Source organism: Ictidomys tridecemlineatus, chromosome 4 (assembly GCF_052094955.1).
Source record: "Ictidomys tridecemlineatus isolate mIctTri1 chromosome 4, mIctTri1.hap1, whole genome shotgun sequence".
Taxonomy (NCBI): Eukaryota; Metazoa; Chordata; class Mammalia; order Rodentia; family Sciuridae; genus Ictidomys; species Ictidomys tridecemlineatus.
The window spans coordinates 192,144,277-192,164,357 of NC_135480.1; the positions used below are offsets into that span (position 1 = coordinate 192,144,277).

General features: G+C 35.9%; 1 long non-coding RNA gene across 2 annotated transcripts in view; it reads right to left on the bottom strand.

Moving 5' to 3' along the window:
* LOC144377343 (uncharacterized) overlaps positions 1-20,081 on the bottom strand; it is a 71,103-nt gene that overhangs the window by 36,420 nt on the left and 14,602 nt on the right. Inside the window, exon 2 of one of the 2 annotated variants that reach the window (XR_013438256.1) lies at positions 1,034-1,116. The exons of the other annotated variant lie outside the window; for it this stretch is intronic. This is a non-coding gene — a long non-coding RNA (uncharacterized LOC144377343). The remainder of the gene's footprint in view (positions 1-1,033; positions 1,117-20,081) is intronic. 2 annotated transcript variants of the gene reach the window in all.

Genomic DNA, 20,081 nt, shown 5'->3' on the forward strand with positions numbered 1-20,081 from the left:
GGGATGCTTTTGATAGTAAATAGGTGTACAATTAATAATGACCTCAAAGAGGAATTGGTCCAATCTCAACAAAAATGTACATGCATACTATGGGACAGCATAGAGAATGGATTCAGGCTGGAAATAACTAATATCCATTATTTGCAGGCTTTCATTCCTCTGGGAGGCCATGTTGAAGGCACCTTAGAATTATTCCAGTAAGGACCTACAAAGCTGGGAGATTATTTACCAATTCCTATCCATGAGAAGTTGAGGCTCTTTTGTAGGGTGCTAACTACTTGACAACATGGGATTGCTCATATTTATGTAGATCATATGACTCAGGCAGAAATATGCAGAAAAAAGTCTGCACATCTGACACCGATCATAAGCAGATGACTTCTGGGTGAGCAGAAGACAAGTGAGGGGGGTTCAAGTTGTATTGCTCAGATCCACGCATGCCCCCCATTGTGGATCTATTTTCAGTAACTGTATATAAAAAGCTTAAAATGGAAAGATTAATAAACAGTAGATAGCCCCCACTTTGGCATGAACCCCAAGTCTGTAGGTATTATCAATAATGTCCCTCTACTATCACCTATTTTAGATTGCCCTGAATGTTTGTTAGCATATATATTGATTTATAACACTTTCTTAAGGGAATAACACAGACTCTGTCAGTTAGTGATTGATATGATTATGTATTCACCCATATTGATAACTGGGAAAGCATCAAGAGTCATCAAAAAGAATTCATGGTATCTGTCTCCTAATTATATAACAACGCCAATTCCCCTTGATAATAAGTGTTAATAATTCTTACCTGGATGGTTATTTTGTTCTTTTTCCAGTCTATAAGTATGAGCTTTAGTTTCAATGAAGCCTTTATTTTTGTCTTCTAGTGTGAATGTGTCCAGGATCTATAATTCTATAGATACTAATGCTGTAGCGATTGGGAAAATGTTACCTACCTGGTAGAAGACTAATATTAAGAATAATAGATTTAAGCCCAATGACATCAATGATAAGCTTAATTGAAAGTAGTCTAAAATACCTTAATAAAACATCTGTGGTAGTCAAGATCAAGGAAAAGATGTTCCCTCTCATCAGTCTTTCTTAATGTTGTGACAATAAGCCCTAACAAATAAAAGACAAAAAAAGGAAATAAAAATTGTGTTAATAAAAAACTGTCCTTACACATAATAAGAACATTCATATGAAAAAAATCCAGAGAACTGAGAAAAATAAATAAAACCAAAAACAGAACAATAACTCCTGGAACAGATAAGGAATGATAGCATGATTATTAGACACAGGTGAATATATGAAAATCCATCACTTTCCTATGTACTATCAATGAACAAGTGAAATTTTAAATGAAAAATTCAATACTATTTACATCAGTTTACCCCAAATAAAACACTTAGGCATAAATTTAACAAAATACCTACAATATCTAGGGAGGGAAAATAACTAAAGTCTGATAAAAGAAATAAAAAAAATAACAACATAAATGGAAAGATATTTCATGTGTATGCACCGAGGACTCTACTATTAAAGGGTGAGTTCCTTTGAACCTGATCAGTAGATTCACCGCTATTCTAAAAAAATTCCAGAAAGTTATTTTGTGGACATTAACAAATTGATTCTATGTTTATGTGGACAGACTCAGAGTAGTTGGCAAAAAAAACAAAAAGAAGAAGAAGAAGAAGAAGAAGAAGGAAAAAAATAGTTGGAAAACTAACTAAACACTTCAAGTTTTTCTATAAAGATACAGAACAACTATATGTAAGTAAATTCAACCTAGAAATCAAAGGGAACATTTTTAATCTAATAATGGACATCTACCAAAATTTCAGAAAATATCATACTTATTACAAAAGTCTGAATGCTTTCCTCAGGTCAGAAAAAAGGAAACTCTGACTCTACCCAACTCTTCTTTTAGCATTTTACTTACTATTGATATTTGTAGCCATTGAAATAAGGAAAGAAAGTAAACAGTAGATACCAGAGTTGAAAGGGAAAGTGAAAGTGTTCTTTAATTATAAACAACATAATTTTCTATGTACACAATCAAATGGAATCTACAAAAATTTGGAATTTCTGCAATGATATACAAACATGTAAGTGAAACAGAACAGGGAATATAAAAATGGATCACTGTATGTTAAAATTAACCCAAAGTGTGTCATAGACCTAAATGTCATACTATGGGACAGCATAGAGAATGGATGCAGGTTGGAAATAACCAATACCCAGTATCTGGAGGCTTTCATTCCACTGGGAATCCTCTGGGAGACCATATTGAAAGCAGCTCAGAATTGTTCCAGTAAGGACCTATAAAGCTGGGAGATTATTTACCAATTCCTATCCATGAGAAGTTGAGGCTCTTTTGTAGGGTGCTAACTACTTGACAATACTGGGATTCCCCATATTTAGGCAGATCATACCACTCAGGCAGAAATGTGCAAATAGATATAGATACAGATACAGATATAGATATAGATAGATATAGATAGTAGAAAACAGAAGAAAATTTCTATGTCCCTGACTTATGTAAATATTTATTAGATTCAACAAATGAAAGAACAAAAATGAATAATCTAAACTTCATCAAATTGAGTAAATTCTGATTTTTAAAAGGCATTGTTAGGAGAATAAAAGGACAAAATGGAAAGTGCCAGAAAATAATTGTAAATCATATATATGATAAATAATTTTTATCTACAACATGTGATAGTTTTTTAAAACTCAATATTAAAGAAACAAATTAACCTGTTTAAAAAGTACAACAGTATTGATAGGTACTTGATCAAGTCTTTACCCTTTGGTGAAAAGTCACATGGAAAGATGCTCATCATAATAAGTCCTTAAAGGAACAAAATTTAAATTACATTCATATACCACTACACCAATTATAATGGTTCAGATTCAAACAACTGGCCATACCAAGTGCTAATGGTGATTTGGAATTACTTCCATTCTCTCCTGTAGAATATGAGATTTGGTGCATTCATTTTGGAAAACAGACTATGTCTTTTAAATGTTTAAACATGTACCATCTACTGTATTATGGCCAGCTATCTGTGCTTCTAGGTTTTATCAAAGAGAAACAAACACACATATCCATTGTTTCAATCAGCTTTTTCACTGCTGCAATCAAAAGTCCTGACAAGAAAATTATAGAAGGAAAATATTATTTGGGCCTCATGGTTTCAGAGGTCTAGTCCATAGATGGCTGATTCCATTGCTCTGGGCCCAAAGTGTGGCAGAACATCATGGTGGAAGAGTGTGGTGGAGAAAAGCAGCTGGTAACATGGCACCAGGAATCAGAGAGAGTTGTGCTTAACAAATATATAGACTCCAAAGCATGACCCCAAGGACCTACCTCCTCCAGCCACACCCTACCTGCTTATAGTTACCATCAAGTTAGTCTCTATCAGGGGATTAATGTATTGATCAGGTCAGACCTTTCATAAACCTATCATTTCATCTTTCAACTTTCTTGCATTGTCTCACCCATGAGCTTTTGGGGGACACCTCGTATCTAAATCGTGATACTCATACAAAGGCTTATGCACAAATATTCTCAGTAGCTGTATTTGTAATTGCCAAAAACTAGAAACAACCCAAATATACATCAAGTGGCATAAGAATAAAAATAATTTTGGCATATCCATGCAACAAAAAGTTATTTAGCAATCTGAAAGAATGGCCTATTAGCATACAGTGAAACAAGGATGCATTTCAAAATAATTCCACTGAGTAAAATAAGCAAGACAAAATCCAATATATACATATAATTTTATTCACACAAATATTTAGACAAGGAAACCTAATATGTAGTGAGAGAAAATAGATCAGCAGTGTTGGTGTTAGAAATAGGAAGAGGATGGGTAGGAGGGAGGGATCACAATAGGACTCTGGAAAGCTTTGTGGTGGTGTTATGTGTGTTCCTTAACTAACCTGTGGTGATGGTTTCACAGTTGGATAAAGGGTCAAAATGATAAAGAAGTACATTTAAAATATATAAAGTACATTAGAGTTTAATTATACTTCAATAAAACTGTTCAAATATATGTCAATAAATGTGACATATGTCTAAGACCCCAAATGTGTAAATAAGAAAACTCATCTAAGAGAAATTAAATTGAACCCAAATAAATGAAAAGGCATACTATGTTTATAAATTGGAAAGCCCAAGAGTGCCCAGATGTGAATTTATCTCAAGTTGATCTATAGATTTGGTGAAATCCATAACATATGTATGTGTGTGTGCATGCATGCGTGTGTGTGTGTGTGTGTGTGTGTATGTGTGTGTTTGTGTGCATGCAGGCAAAAGTTGATAGGCAAATTTTTTAATTCTTTTGGAAATGAGAAGACCCAGATCAAACAAGAAATAATTTAAAGATCAAAGTTGGTGTACTTGACTTTATGATTTGAAGTAATTATAATAATGTGGTTTTGATATAAAATAAGCAAGTGGACAGTCTAAACAGTGGAGTCCAGATGCAGACTTCTTCATTGGGTTATCTGACCAATGAGAAATGTGTCATTGCAGTTCACTGGTGGGAAGGATTTCTTTTGAAGAACTTGGATTAACTGAATCTTAATATTCATATCTACAAATATCTTGATGTCTACCTCAAGATGCAATGTTATATATTTAAGTGTGAAATGTAGATTTATAAGAATTTTCAAGTAAAACATAGGGAGATACTTTCATGATGTCCAAGTTGGTGAACTTTTCTTAAGCAAGACATAACACTAAACATTAAAGAAGAATTAATGACTCTTAAAATTAAGATTTTTACTAAAAACAGGATTTAAAAGAGTGATATGTTCAACTACATACCAGAATAGGACATTTTCATGTGCACAACCACAGATTCATGAACATATATCATAATGAACAAATATCTACAAGCCAGTAAAAAAAAAAACAGAGAATGTACTAGAGCAATGTGCAAAAAGTCTGAATAAACACTCCATAAAAAAAGAAAAATCATACATATGAAAAGGTACACCATTTCACCAATTATCAGAAAAATCACAAGATATTGCTACACAACTAAGACACAAGAAGAAAAGAACAGCCATACCAGAGGTGAGGTGGTACAGGGTTTATCAGCTTTAGCATTCTTAAAAATTTGGATTAAAGATTATTTATAGGCTAGGGTTGTTATGGTTAAGAGATGGGGTTTCCCCTCAAAATTCATGTGTGAAACAATGTAAGAAAGTTTAGAAGTGAAATGATTGGGTTATGAGATCCTTAACTTACCAGGGCATTCATTCCCTGGTAGGGATTAACTGAGCCATAAGTGGAGGTAAGTAGGGTGTGCCTGGAGGAGGTGGTCCATGGGGCATTTCTTGGCTTTTATATTTTGTCAGTGGTGAGGGGAGTCTCTCTCTCTCTCTCTCTCTCTCTCTCTCTCTCTCTCTCTCTCTCTCTCTCTCCCTCTCTCTCTCTCCTTCCTAATGCCATGTTCTCAGCTGCTTTCCTTTGCCACAATCTTTTGTCAGGAAGTTCTGTGTCACCACCTCAAGCCCACAGGGATGGAGTAGGCTGTGTAGGGACTGAGACCTCTGAAACCATAAGTCCCCAAATAAACTTTTCTAAAATTGTTCTTGTTAGGTCTTTTGTTCACAAAAGCTGACTAAATCAGAAATTAGTATCAAGAAGTTGAGTTATTTTGTGACTACTCTGACCATGAGGTTGAGAAGCTTTTTGGAACTTTTTGGAATCTGTCTGAGGAATTTTTGAAAGTTTAAAGATGAAAGGTGACAAAGCTTTAGAATGTTGTAAACAGAGCCTAAGAGACAATTCTGGTCGGAACTCAGAAGACCAGCATGTTGATAGGACTACGGAAAGTAAAGACTGGGCTCATGAGGTTTCAGGGGAGGAGAACTGCATTAGAAATTGGACTAGAAGCCATTTGTGTTATGTTCTAGCTAAGAAGTTGTCTTGCCTGTGTCCTGTGACTTTCTGTGAGTCTGAATTTAAGATGATGGACTGATTAATCCAATGGAGGAAATTTCAAGATAGAAAAATATTCAATCAGTGGCATGGATGGATGTCGATGGCAATTTTTAGCCAAGTTTATTATGATAATCAGGAGCAAAAATCAAAGCACAAAGGTTTTAAAAACTTCCTGTTTGTCCAGAAAACTGCAAGTAAAAGTAAGACTCAGGAAGGTGTGGTTGTTAAAGGCACTAAAGCCAAATACTAAAGACTTTAATCAGAGACAGAGGAGAGATGGCTTGAGGACATCCCAGGAATTGGCAAAACAACACGTACCTCAGGCTGAAGGGTGCAAAAGTAAAAATTCTTTTGAGAAGAGATCATTGGGCACCCTACTTGCACAGGGGGCCAAAGAATTTGTTTTACCAGGCTCAGTCTCTCAGGCACTCAGAGGCTGCTGCAGCAGTGGTCCCTAGAGACTTGGCTATTGTTTAAGATGGCAGCAACCACATAGTGCTGGTTCTGCAGAAATGCAGGAGGGTGGAGTTAGGGGGTCTTAGAAGATTCTAAAAGATTTCAAAGGAAAACGTGGGAGGCCAGGCAAAGTGCAGCAGGGTCAGAGTCCTTGTGGGCTGCCATTAAGCGAGTGATGAAGAAGGAAGCCGAAGCTTCACTTTGAGACCCCTGAGATTAAGAAATGCTAGTAACATGGTATGTCTACCAGGAAAGCTGCAGGGATTGAGCAGAGACAAACCAACAGAGAAGCCATGTAGGCTGCAACCAGCAAAGCCACAGGGGTGAGTTACACAAGCCTTTTGGAGAGAACATCACAATGCCATGTTCTCCAGATGTGAGACAAGGAATCACAGGACTTGCTAGCCAGCTGAATTTTGGTCTTGCTTTGATCCCATCCCTTTTCTATGCCCCTATTTCTTCCTTGTGGAATGGACCTTGTACTATTTACCTTTACATATTGGATATATGTTACTCGCTTTTGATTTTTACAGGGGTTCATGCTGAAAGTTTGCCCTGCTTGGGTCATATCTTGCTTTCTGACCTGGGTTATTATTTCAAGTGTTGTCTTACTTTTTAAAAATTTATTGAGCTTCAAAAAAATGTGTACTTTTCTTTATTTTGGTTATAATTACATTAAAATGCTACTATAATGGGGGAAAAGACTCAAGAATTAGAATTTCAGGAATTCCTGGCTTGTGCACTTCTATTTTTTTTTCAAGTCCAGATTCAAACAGGAATTTATTTAAGCCTTATTGAGATGTAATTAATACTTTAAATTTGCAAGCATTTAATCTATATATTTTGATGAGTTTGTTCATATGTATATGATATCATCACTACACTCAAGCTACTAAATGTTTCCATCACCAAAAATTTTCTTGTTTTCCTGTGTGCATGGTAAGAACATATAACATGAGATCTACCACTTCATGTATTTTGATAGGTTAACTGTAGCAATATAGCATTATGATGTTGCATAGCTGATCTCCAGAATTTATTTGCCTTGCAAAATTCAAACTACGTACTCATTTTTGGTAATAATTCATCATTTCCTTTTCTTTTTACTTCCTAGAAATCACCACTCTATTTTCTAATATTAAGCTTAACCATTTTAGATACCACATACAAGTAGAATTATGCTGGATTTGTCCCATGACTGGCTCATTTCACTCATCATACTGTCCGTTAGTTTCTTTTTTGTTGTCCCAAATGGTAGGACTTTCTTATTCTTTCGAATTGAATAATATCTCATTTTATATATGTGCCACATTTCCTTTCTTTTATTGTTTTATTTTTTGATACTGGGGATTAAAACCAGGGGCATTCAACAACTGAGCCATATTCCCAGTTCTGTCTTATTTTATTATTATTATTTTTTTTTGTATCTTATTTATAGATAGAGTCTCACTGAGTTGCTTAGTGCCTCGCCATTGCTGAGGCTGGCTTTGAACCTGCCATCCTCCTGCCTCGGTCTCCCAAGCTGTTGGGATTACAGGCATGCATCACCATGCCTGGCCACATTTTCTTTTTCAAGTTGGATTTTACTGTTCTGTTCAACGACCACAAAACATTTTTCCCAGGGCTTTTAAGTGTTTCTGCACTTAGGTGCCACTGCTTTATTGCTTACAATGATTTTTTTTCTACCTGAGTGTTTGAAGGCATAGGCCAGGACACTTGGAAGTGAGTGGAAAGAAGTTGAAGTTGCCTCATGTTTACAAAAATTTCATTTATATCTATGTGCCCATTTCCCCTATTGATAAGAATATCAATACTCTATTTCTTAGAGTATTTTTGAGTATACTTTGCAGCACAACCATAGTTCAGTGGAAAGTTATAGGTCATATCAAACAAGAGAGAACATTTATATATATATATATATATATATATATATATATATTTATCAGCATTCATTTCCCCTTCCCTGGGTCAATATCCCAAATGACTTAAGGAACCCAACCTTTCCTCTTTCTTCTCTCCATGTGGCACACATATGTGGGAGTGTTGTTGCCAGGCCTAGCTAGAAAAGGGGATAGGAATGAGACAATTTAGTGATCATTGTTTTTCCCCCGAGCTAGGTGGAGAGTTGATTTGGGGGATAAAAATAAATAAATAAATAAATATCTTAGTAAAGTGAATGTGCCATATGCATAAAAGAATGCTTGTTTTAAAAGGTAGTTATATATTCCTAGAAGAAAATACTGCTATACATGGCAAAACATGGAGAGGCTATATTTGAATAGAAACACAGGCAATTCCTCCCACCCCCCCATACATACATGCAAACACACACACACACACACACAAACAAACACATATGCATATATCTATTTGGATAAAATCACATATCTATGATTTGCATAAAAATCATTTTAAAAAGTTAAAGCAAAATAGTAGCTATTTGTGATGTTGTAACTTATTTATCCTTATTCTCATTTCAGCAGAGGGTATTAGTACCTATTAAATTACTTACACTTTTGGTAGAAGGTACAAAAACAGTCATCCAGAGCACACTGGCAAGACTGTAATAGAAAATGAACCAATTTGTAAAAAGCCATTGACATTTAAGGTTAGGTCACAGACGAATGATTATTTTATCCTACTAGATTAGTTTATATTTTAGGAACCAAATACTGAAGGTGAAGAAAATCCACTCAGAGTAATGATTGGATGTAATGATATAAGCCAACAACATTGTCATTTGTTTGGCCTTTTCAAAGCTAATCTTTAATGGCTTTGCTTGGGGAGATGAGTTATTCAGATCTGACTTATCCCCCTTGAAAATGACATAGAGCAATGAATGGATGGCTAATTCAAAATTATCCAAGTACTTTTGTGATATGATCAAGGCTTATGAATCCTCAGTCTATAGTTAAAGTGGAAGCACAATTTTGCCCCCAGTACTTTCCCTAAAAATATGATAGTGAATCACTTATCTCCTTACTCTACTCCTGATTCTAAGTGCTTAAAGATATAAATTCATTAAATTTCCATATCAACCCATGACTTCAGTTATTATATATCCACTTTATTGATGATAAAGATACAGTTCAAAAAATGTAAGGCATTCTCCCAAGGAAAATAGCTAACAGGTGGCAAAATTGAAATTCAAGCCCAGACATTATGGCTCCACAGTCAACTCTATAGTGTAACCGCCACTGCCCTTCCAAAATGACCTCATTTTAAAATAGCACTCTTTAATATACATTCTGAAACATAAAGATCCAATAGTCAAAAACTGTATCCTTTTGTATTACATATCCCTCTGATTCCTTTGATAGCCGAACTTGATATTCCTTCTGAGTCCACATTTTGAATTTCAGCTTCACCTTGAGCTCAGAGTCTGTTCAAATTATTCATCATGTTGTCAACTGTACACATATGCTCAGTTCACTTCTGATAGTGAATCCTCCCAGCAAGGGGGTAAATGCATGTTAACATCAGTTTGCTCCACATTGATCAAGACAAGAAGCCTCTAGATGCATCCATTTAAAGTGAGCTCCTATTTTTCATGTTTTCATAAAAGTTCAATGTACTCTCTTGATTTTCTTTTATTGTTAATAACAACCATCCCTGCTGAGTCCCTGTGAACTCCAGCATTCTTCTAGTAGTCCTGATAGAGCTTCCCAGGTGAGGAAAGTAAAGAAATACAGATGCTTTGCCTAAAGCTCTACATTTTTCAATGGAAGAGAATGAACTCAATACAGATCAGTGTTGCTGAAAAAAAAAAGTCCAACCAGGAAAAAACAAAGTAGGTGTATCACTTCCCATTGCCTTAAGCAATTCTGTTAAATATAGTTCTAAATATAAACCCATCTACATCCTCCTCCTGTTCATCTAAAATATAAAATGTAGCACAATATTAAATATCATCTAATGAAAACACTACTGTATAACATCTTTAAATTTACTACCCTTTTTAATTTTTATATTTTTAAAATTTTCTTTAGTTGTTGATAGATCTTTATTTTATTTTTTTTATGTGGTGCTGAGAATTGAACCCAGTGCCTTACAGATGCCAGGTAAGTGTTATGGTTGAGCCTCAGCCACAGCCCACCCTTTTTATTTTTAAGGGGAGCCGTGAGAAGGATATCTGCTACCCAAATGTAACTATATGATGAATATTTCTTTCAGTCAAACTGCAGTTCCAATAGATACTTTTTTTTCTTTAATGATAGGTTTCTTAATATTTGACAAGGGGTGGGCTACAAGGGATAAGGGGACCCTGTTAATTGTTGGTATACTGTTTAGTTTCTCTTTACAAAATATATTTTGTTTATTTTAAGATTATTTTATATTTATATAAGTGTTTCAAAAACAGTATAGATAGTCCTTATACATGGTTTACCCAGCTTCCCCTCACATTAGCATCTTATATTATCATAGGATGTCATAAACACTACAAAATTAACCTTTGTAAAATACTGCTCACTAAAGTGGAAAGATAATTGGGTTTCACTAGATTTTCAACTAATGTTCTTTTTTTTTCTCTGTCCTAGGATCCCACCTTGCATGTAGTTATTCTGTCTCTATAGTTCTCTCCAGTCTTCGACAGGTTCTCAATCTTGGCTTGTCCTTTAAAACTTTGATACATTGAAAGAGTATTGGCTAGGTACTTGGTAGAACATCCCTCAATGTGGTTTTTTTCTGATGGATTTTCCTTATTAGGTTGAAGATATACACTAATGTAAATGAAACAGGTGTTATACTTTTTCTCCAGTGTCCATATCTTTCACCACTTTGCCTAGATTTATTCCTCAGTATTTTATGCTTTTGAATATTATTGAAAGTGTAATTTCAAGGAAAATGCCTGGATAGTTTCAGTAAAAGAGAAAGGACAGAAACATTATTTTTTAGTAAGTTTTCCAAGCCTTGAGTAAGATTTTCCTCTGATCATGGGGTCAAGATCTGAAACATTCCATTTTGGGAGATCTTGCTCAGCCCTGCCAATAGCACAATTGCTTACCATGCACACTCTACAAGAATCTTCATGCGTGAGAGTAGGAGATACAAGGTCAATCCGTGTCATCTTCCACTATTTGGCTAAGGTGGTGACTGATGGAGTTTGCCACCATATACTAACTACTTTCATGATGTAACCATGTACTATTTTGGTATATTTTTGAAACCCTGTGCAAATATCCCAATTCTCTTTACCCCTTTCTGACCTAGTTTAATATACTTTGGTTGATCTTGCCCACAACAGTTATTGCTGTGATTTACTAACAGGATTTTCTATTTTTAATTTTATTTCTATACTTTGTACTGGAATTATTACTGTCAGAAACTGTGTATTTGTGTGTGTGTGTGTGTGTGTGTGTGTTATCTGAAAACTGGGAAACTGATGTAATTTTTTTTCCTTTAATGGACTTTTAAAAATAAAAATGATCATAAAAAGTTTATAAACTACTATTCAGCAAAGAGAACTAACTTCCAGGAAAATCTTAGACCTTTTCTAGGAAAGAGATGAGATAGAAGCACTTGCATTCTTCATGAATATTCTAAACCTTGAACGAGATTTACCTTTGACATTGCAGGTGAGACTTAGTCAATGTTCCGTCTTGTGGGACTTCCTTGGACAGTTCCGTAGAGCAGAAGAAGGACATAGATCAGCTCTAGGAGACCTTCATAAGGATCTCCCTTCTCTGCTGCCCTTCTCCTCTGGCTGGAAACTAGACCTTTGTAATCTATACTTGAGAATCATTGTCTTAAATTAGAGATATTTCCTTTAAAGCCCTAAATCCTAGGGTTTTTCTTGACCATTCTTTCTCCCAAAAAATTCTGTAATGACAAAAGTTTACCTTCAAGATTTAGGGAACATATGGTATAAATTTTAAAATGAACTGCATTTTTACAACAAAACAATGAACAAACCCAAAGGAAAATATTAAGACAATTTTATTTAAAACAGCATTCAAAAGAGTAAAAATATACCTAAGGAGGCAAAATATAAACACTGAAAACTGAAAAACAAAAACCTTCACTGAAAGAAATTTTTATAAAGTAAAAAAAAATGGAAAAACCCTGTGTTCATGGATTAAAATAATTAAATATCAAAATATCCCAAAGCAATTTATGTGATCAACGAAATCCCTCTCAGATTTACCGAAATGCTTTAGTAAAAGGAAAAGCTGGTCCTTAAATTCATTGTGAAGAATACAGGACAGTCAACACCATGTTGAAAAGGAAGAACAAGGCTGAAGGAAGGACCTGTACTTTCCATTCTTAAAACTAACTGCAAAGCTACAGTGATCAAAACAGCATGGTGCTACCATATGGAGAAACCTGTAGATCCAGGCAACAGAATTGGGAGTCTAGAAATAAACTCAAAACCTAAACAATTGATTTTTGACAGGGATGCCAAGTACACCCAATGAAGACAGAATATCTCTTTCACCAGTTGTGTTGAAATATTTGGAAAGTCACATTGAAAGAATGAATTGGTACTTAGAGCTCATATGATATAAAAGTGGATCAACTAACTAAATGTGGGAAGCAAAATTTTAAAACCTGTATAAATATAAGGGTAAAATTTCTGGCTTTGGATTTGACAATGGATTCTTAGAGTTGAAACCAGTAATAATATTTTTAAATAGAAAAATGAGATTCCATCCAACTTTAAAGTTTTCATGCATTAAAAAATGCATTATTAAGAGAGTTAAAAACAGCTTAAAGAATGAGTGGAAACATGTTGAAGTTGTTATCAGTTGAGGGTCTAGTCTCTAGATTGAATATAAAGAAATCTTAAAGCTCAAGAACAAAAGACAACCCAATTAATTAATTGGCAAAATACTTGCATAAGTATAGATCCAAAGAAAACATACAAATTGCCAGGAAGCACATAAAAATATGTACAACATTATTAGTAATTAAGGAAATTGCAAATCAAAATCACAATGAGATGCCACTTTTCAACCCATTATGATGGTAATATAATAATGATGATAAAAATAATAAATAAGAAGGTAATATAATAATAATAAATTGATTAAGAAGTGTTAATGAGGAGGTGGAGAATTTGAAATTCTTAAGTACTGCAGGTGAGAACACATAACGGTGAGAAAGAAGTCTAGCAGTTCCTAAAAATACTAAAGAAGAAAATTAAACATAGAATTATCATATGACCTAACAATTCCACTCCTAGTTACACAGATGAAAGGAATGAAAACTGGCAATTGAGCAAATAACTTGACCATAAGTATTCACAGCAGCCCTCTTCACAATAGACAGTAAAAGCAACCCAATGTCCATCAACCAATGAATGGATTTTTAAAGGTGGTACTATATACAAGGGAATGCTAGTCAGACTAAAAATGAATAAAGTGCAGATCTATGCAATGACTGTGGAGAACCTTGAAAACATTATGCTAAGTGGAAGAAGCCCTACATGAAAAGCCAAATATAGGAGTCCATGTATAAATGTGCTATTCAATACTGGAAAATCCATAAAGAGATGGAAAGCAGATTGTTGGTTGCCAGAGGCTGAAAGATGAGGAATGGGTGCAACTGCTACATGAATACAAGGTTTTCTTTGGGGTGATGAAAGCATTTTGGAGGTTGATATAGGGGATGATTGCACAATGTTATGAATGTACTAAATGTCCCAATAATGTCCACATTACACTGGCTAATTTCATATTGTGTGATTTTTACCTGAACTGAAAAAAAATAAAGATTGGGCTGAGTGGATCATCAAGTGACGCTGTTCACATCAAGACCAAATAAAGTTACTTTTCACTGGTGTAAACTCTTTAAGCATACAAGTTGTTATGGTTTGGATATGAGGTGTTCCCCCAAAGCTCCTGGGTTAATGCAGAAATACTCAGAGCTGAAAAGATTGCATCCTGAGAACTGTAACCTGAGCAGTCCATCCTAATTTGAGTGGACTGATTGGATGGTAACTATGAGGAGGTGTGGCAAAAGAGATGGGTCACTGGGGACATAACCTGTTAGGGTTCATCTTCCCTGCATCCGATCCTCACCCCACTGTTTCCTGGCTGACATGAATGGAGCAGCAAGCCTCTACCAGGCCTTTCCACCATGATGCTCTGCCTCACCATGGGGTCTGGAACAATGGAGTAGGTCCGCTATGGACTGAAACACTGGTACCATGAGCCAACTTAACCCTTCCTGCTCTAAAATTCTCTTGTTATTATGACTTCTAATGACATAGTTTGATGATAGCTTCCTTTTGAAGATTATAATATAAATGAAAGCATCTAGAACGTATGCTTTGATGTTTGTTTTTTTTCCTATCACACTTTATATTTGACATTCCTTCTCATTTGCTGTGTCGTAATCCATTGTATGCATATATATGAAATATTTATCTATTCTACTATTAGTAAATATTTTATTTTCTAATTTTATCTATTCCAAATACCTCTGCTGCAAGAAAGCATGAAATCTTCATGTATGGGCTGCAAATATGTCTACAGAAAATTCTTATAGGGAAGAACTTCTGAGTCATGGCATTTACATTGAGATTTAGCAGACAATTCTAAATTGTTTTCCAAATTTGTTCCAAGTGACATTCTGAGCAGCAATGTATAAGAGTTCTACTTTCTCTGTTTACTCACTCGCACTTGGTATTTCCCTGAGGGCTCAGCCAAGGTCATTGCTGTAATTCCACTCTGGCTCTATTTTTCTCTCAGCTCAATCATTCTTCTCTCACTTTCTTGAAGGAGTTGTGGCTAAGAATTTCTCCCCAGGAACCCCGCTTTCCTCTGCATTCAAGTCTCTGACTCAGAGAGTAGTTCACCTTTTCTTTTCTTTTCATTTCTATCTATCTATCTATCTATCTATCTATCTATCTATCTATCTATCTATCTATGTCATCTACACATGTGTGTTAACACAGTAGTCCCTCATTATACAAGGAGGATTGGTTCCAGGATCCCTCATGAATATGAAATTCTGCAGATGCTCAAGTCCCTTATATAAAATGGCCTTGCACTTATATAAATGTACACACATCCCCTGTATGTATTAAATCATTGGTTGATCAATTATAATATCTATACAATGTAAATGCTATATAAATCATTATTATACTATGTTGTTAGAAAACAATAACAATATAAAGGCATTCTACATGTTTCATTCAAATGCAGGTTTTTTTTTAAAATATTTTCTGTCTGTGGTGAGTTGACTCCACAAATACAGAACCCAAAGGATATGGAAGGCAAGTTGTACCTAGTTAAGGCTTCAGTCTATTTTTCTATTTGGTTGTCTGCCTTTAATATATTTATTTAATTATATATTTAAAACTTTTTCTCAGTCTTGTATCTCTCAATGTATTCTCTTGATATTTCTAAGCTTTTGCTAATTCTCTTGATGGACAAGAAATCTTAACATAGTATATGGTGTGTCTAAGTTTTGCCATCTTATGATTAGCCCTCTTTGTGCCCTTTTAAAGAAATGTTTGCCAGTGTCTGAGCTTTGAAAACACTCTCTTATGCTTCCAGCCATAAGCATGTTGGTTTACTTTCCTAGGTAATACATCTGGACTTGATTTTTTTGTATAAAGTGTGAGGTAGAGTTCAAAATTATTTTTTCCATATGGATATACAGTGAACCTGGATCTTTTACTAAAAATATCATATTTCCCCATTTCACTATAAAAACAACTTTATCATAAATCAAGTGATTGTATCTGTGTGTCCCATTATCTACTATCTTGTTTTTTTTTTGCACCAGTATCTGAATATCTTTATTACTATAGTGTGGCTTTGAATGAATAAGGAAATGACACAGATCCTTGTCCAACTTCAATCCCAAAAAAACTACCTTTAATATTTCATCACTGCTCTGATGTGTGCTACAATTTTTTTTAGATAACGCTTTGTCAGATTAAGGACACTCTTATCTATTCCTTCTTCATTAAGAGGGTCCATCATAAATTAGCTTTGCCTTTTATCAGATATTTCTCTTGCATTATTGAGATCATTATATATTTTTCTCTTAGTCAATTGTCAATTTTTTCCTCTTATTGCTGTGAGAAAAAGTGTTTAAAAGTTTTTCTTAAATTCATAGAAAAACTACATGTGATCATAGTATATTACATTGATAGAATATGTCTTGATTTAATTTGCCAATATTTTGTTTAGGATTTCTAAATCTATGACCAAGAAAAAATATTGATTTTAACTTTCCCTTTTGAAAGAGTGGTCAATTTAACTTAAAGTCTAGTATTTAGTTTTGTAGTTCTATTCTATAATATCCATTTGTTTTAAGCCTGGGTTGATGGCACACACCTGTAGTCTCAATGATTCTGGAAGACTTAAATAGGTACAGGTGGCCTTCTGTATCAGTCGGGTTCTATATCCATGGAGTCAACTCACCATAGACATGTATACAGCCTATATATTGTCATTGTTTTCTAACAACACAGTATAATAATGATTATATTACCTAGTAATCACATTGTATTAGCAGATAAGGCAGGAGAATATCAAGTTTCAGGCCAACCTCAGAAACTTAGTGAGACTCTGTCCCAAAAGAAAAATTAAAAAGGGATGAGGATATACATGATAGTGAGATTCTCTGTGGTATATTCATACATGTACATGGGAAAGTTAGGTCATATTCCTCGCAGAAAGATCAGAAGAATAGAGAAAGGAACAGGGGACAGAGGAAGGGATGAGAAGAGGAAGTACCAGGGACTGAATTAGAACAAATTATATTCTATGCTTGTAGAATTATGTCAAAATGAATTCTAATGTTAAGTAGAACTAAAAATAACCAATATTTTTTAAAGGGCTGGGAATGCAACTCAGTGGTAAAGTGCCCCTGGGTTCATGTATCTATATTTTGTACTGGGATAATGCAGTGTGTGATGGCTATCTGATGTTTCTGAGACTCAGGCAAGCAGGGGTGATTGTCACGGAGTTGGGAAAGGAGGGTCATGATGGAAATATTGTTATGATGAATTGATCAAAAGAGAAGTGCACCTTCAGTCACGGTGAGTAAGGAGGCGTGTCAGGAGTGACAGTTTGACTGAGTGCTGAGTGCTGACTGATCTCCTTCCCCTGGCAATTGGGTGGACCCATACGAACAGCACTGGAACTGTTCATAAAAACAAAACAGAACAAACAGGAAACGGCCTTACTTTCCATAGGCTCTAAACCAGCCTGCAGGCAATGAGTTGGAGGACATATGAACATGTAGAGTGATGCATAGGAGAGATAACAAGATACATGCAAAATATCATGAGGTGAGTTTGAATGTTCAATGAATGGTTTCATCATCTGGGGGTATATTGGACTGGATACTGGAAATTTTCCTAATAGTAATTAAGTGAGGGCTTAAAAAATTTAAAATGAACGTTTGAATACATCTTTGCTTTAAATGCTTTTAATGTTTGCTGAAGAAAGAAAATCTCCGAAGATCAAAGTGAAAAAGTAAAGAAAGAAAAACAGTCAAGAAAAGCAAGGTAAAATAGTATGGTGGAAGCCTTGATGGTAATTTGTACAGGGCACCAAACCAAGGTGTCTCTGGGAACAAGTACTTAAGGCAACATTAGGATCTGAAGACTCAAAAGGGGTCCTCTGAGCATTGAGGTAATTGCACTTAAGACTCCAATTAAACCAGAATCCTGGAAGAAGGAGAATAAGGTTCAAAGACAGAGATGTTCTATGTCTCCCAGAAAACATAAAAGTACATCCTCCCTGGAGAGAAGCATCCTTGATTTAGGTCCTCAAGATTTCTATGAACTAATTGTATTCAACCAAATAGAGGCTTATGACTAAAATCACTCAGCACTCTTGTAAAACACACTACTGTAAGCAGTTACCAGCAGAAACAAATGATAAAATTCAAATATTAAATTTTATCAGGAGCGATCCAAAATGGTGGCGGGAAGGGAGTGAGCTGCCCCGTGCCCGCAGCCAGACCCCCAGATCTCGCCTAGTGGGAATACTCCATCTCCAAGAGTTAGAAGACCCCTATCCAGCTGCTCTCCACAGAAACCACCAGCGCTGTGACCCCAGGCTCCGGGCCTCAGCATAGGAATAGGAAGCCCAGCGTTGGAGCAGGACCCAAAGCCCGAAGTTCCAGTCCATGCAAGACTCAGCGAGCGCCTTAGCAGAACCACCTATCAACACATGTGCAGATGGCCAAGACTTCGCTCGGCTCCCATGCAGGTCACCCAGCTGCTAATGACCCACAGCACAATGCCATCACCAGGCTCCCCCACCTCATCAGGCACCCAACACGGAAAGCAGACCCCGCCATCTTGACTCAACATTCTCACCATTTACCTGGGCAGTTCCCAGATTGGATCTCCAGGGGCCAGGTACCAGGTTTCCAACCTCCCCCTCCAACACAGTACTGCCCAACACAGGTGAGCAGTGCAACAGGGAGCCGGCCAAGGGAGCCCGGGGGTGAGAGTTTCCTCAACTGGGAACTGACTGCTAGGGGAGAGGGAGAGACCAGGAACCGGAAAACCTCCAGGTGAGAGGGGAGACAGTACCGGGTGCTCATGTCTTATGAGCAAGCAGTCCCCAAAAGAGACCCATGAGGTGCAGTCTTTCTGCAGGGACTGGTGGGTGCCCCTCCCTGCATCCAGGCGCCCTGAGCCAGGACCAGTCTTCCCACCCTGGTGACCTCCACCATCTGGAGGGCAGACAGCAGCTTACAGCAGACAGCGCCATCTACTGGGTGAGAAGAGAAGCAGGAAAGATACGGATCTCTAAAGCTAGGCACAACCCTGGTTTCTGAGTTTTTTTGTTTGTTTTTTTGTTTGTTCGTTGGTTCGGTTTTTTCTCTTGTATTCCTCCATCCTCCGGCCCTCACATCCCCCAGCATATGTGAAACCAACAACTTTGCACGAAATAGGACTTTGAGGACTGAGTCATCTGAATAATATAATATAGTAGTCTTGCATATGCCTTTTTTCTTTTCCTTTTTATTCTTTCATTTTTCTTTCCCTTTCAAAATTTTACTGTTTTAACATCTGTATTTTTCTAAATACATATGTGTGTTTGTTTTACGTACTCTACTGTCCTCCACGTACTTGCCTACCCTAAATTACTTCCTGTCTATTCTCTTGCTACTAACCCTCTTCACTACATGGACATTACATACTGCTCAAGGGAACCATACACAAACAAGACAGAACAATCATAAATATATATGCTCCAAACAAAGGTGCAGCTATGTTCACCAAACAAACTTTTCTCAAGTTCAAGAGTCAAATTGATCACAACACAGCAATCATGGGTGACTTTAACCCACCTCTCTCACCACTGGATAGACCTTTAAAACAAAAGTTGAATAAAGAATCTATAGACCTCAATAATACAATCAATAACTTAGACTTAACTGCCATATATAGAATATTTCAACCTGCATCAAGCGGTTACAGTTTCTTCTCAGCAGCACATGGATCCTTCTCTAAAACAGACTATACACTATGCCACAAAGCAACTCTTAGCAAATACAAAAAAAAAGTAGAGATACTACCATGTATTTTATAAGATCATAATAGAATGAAATTGGAAATCAACAACAAAATAAAAAATAAAAATTACTCCAACACCTGGAGACTAAACAATATGCTACTGAATGAACAATGGGTTGCAGAAGGCATCAAAGAGGAGATTAAAAAATTCTTAGATATAAATGA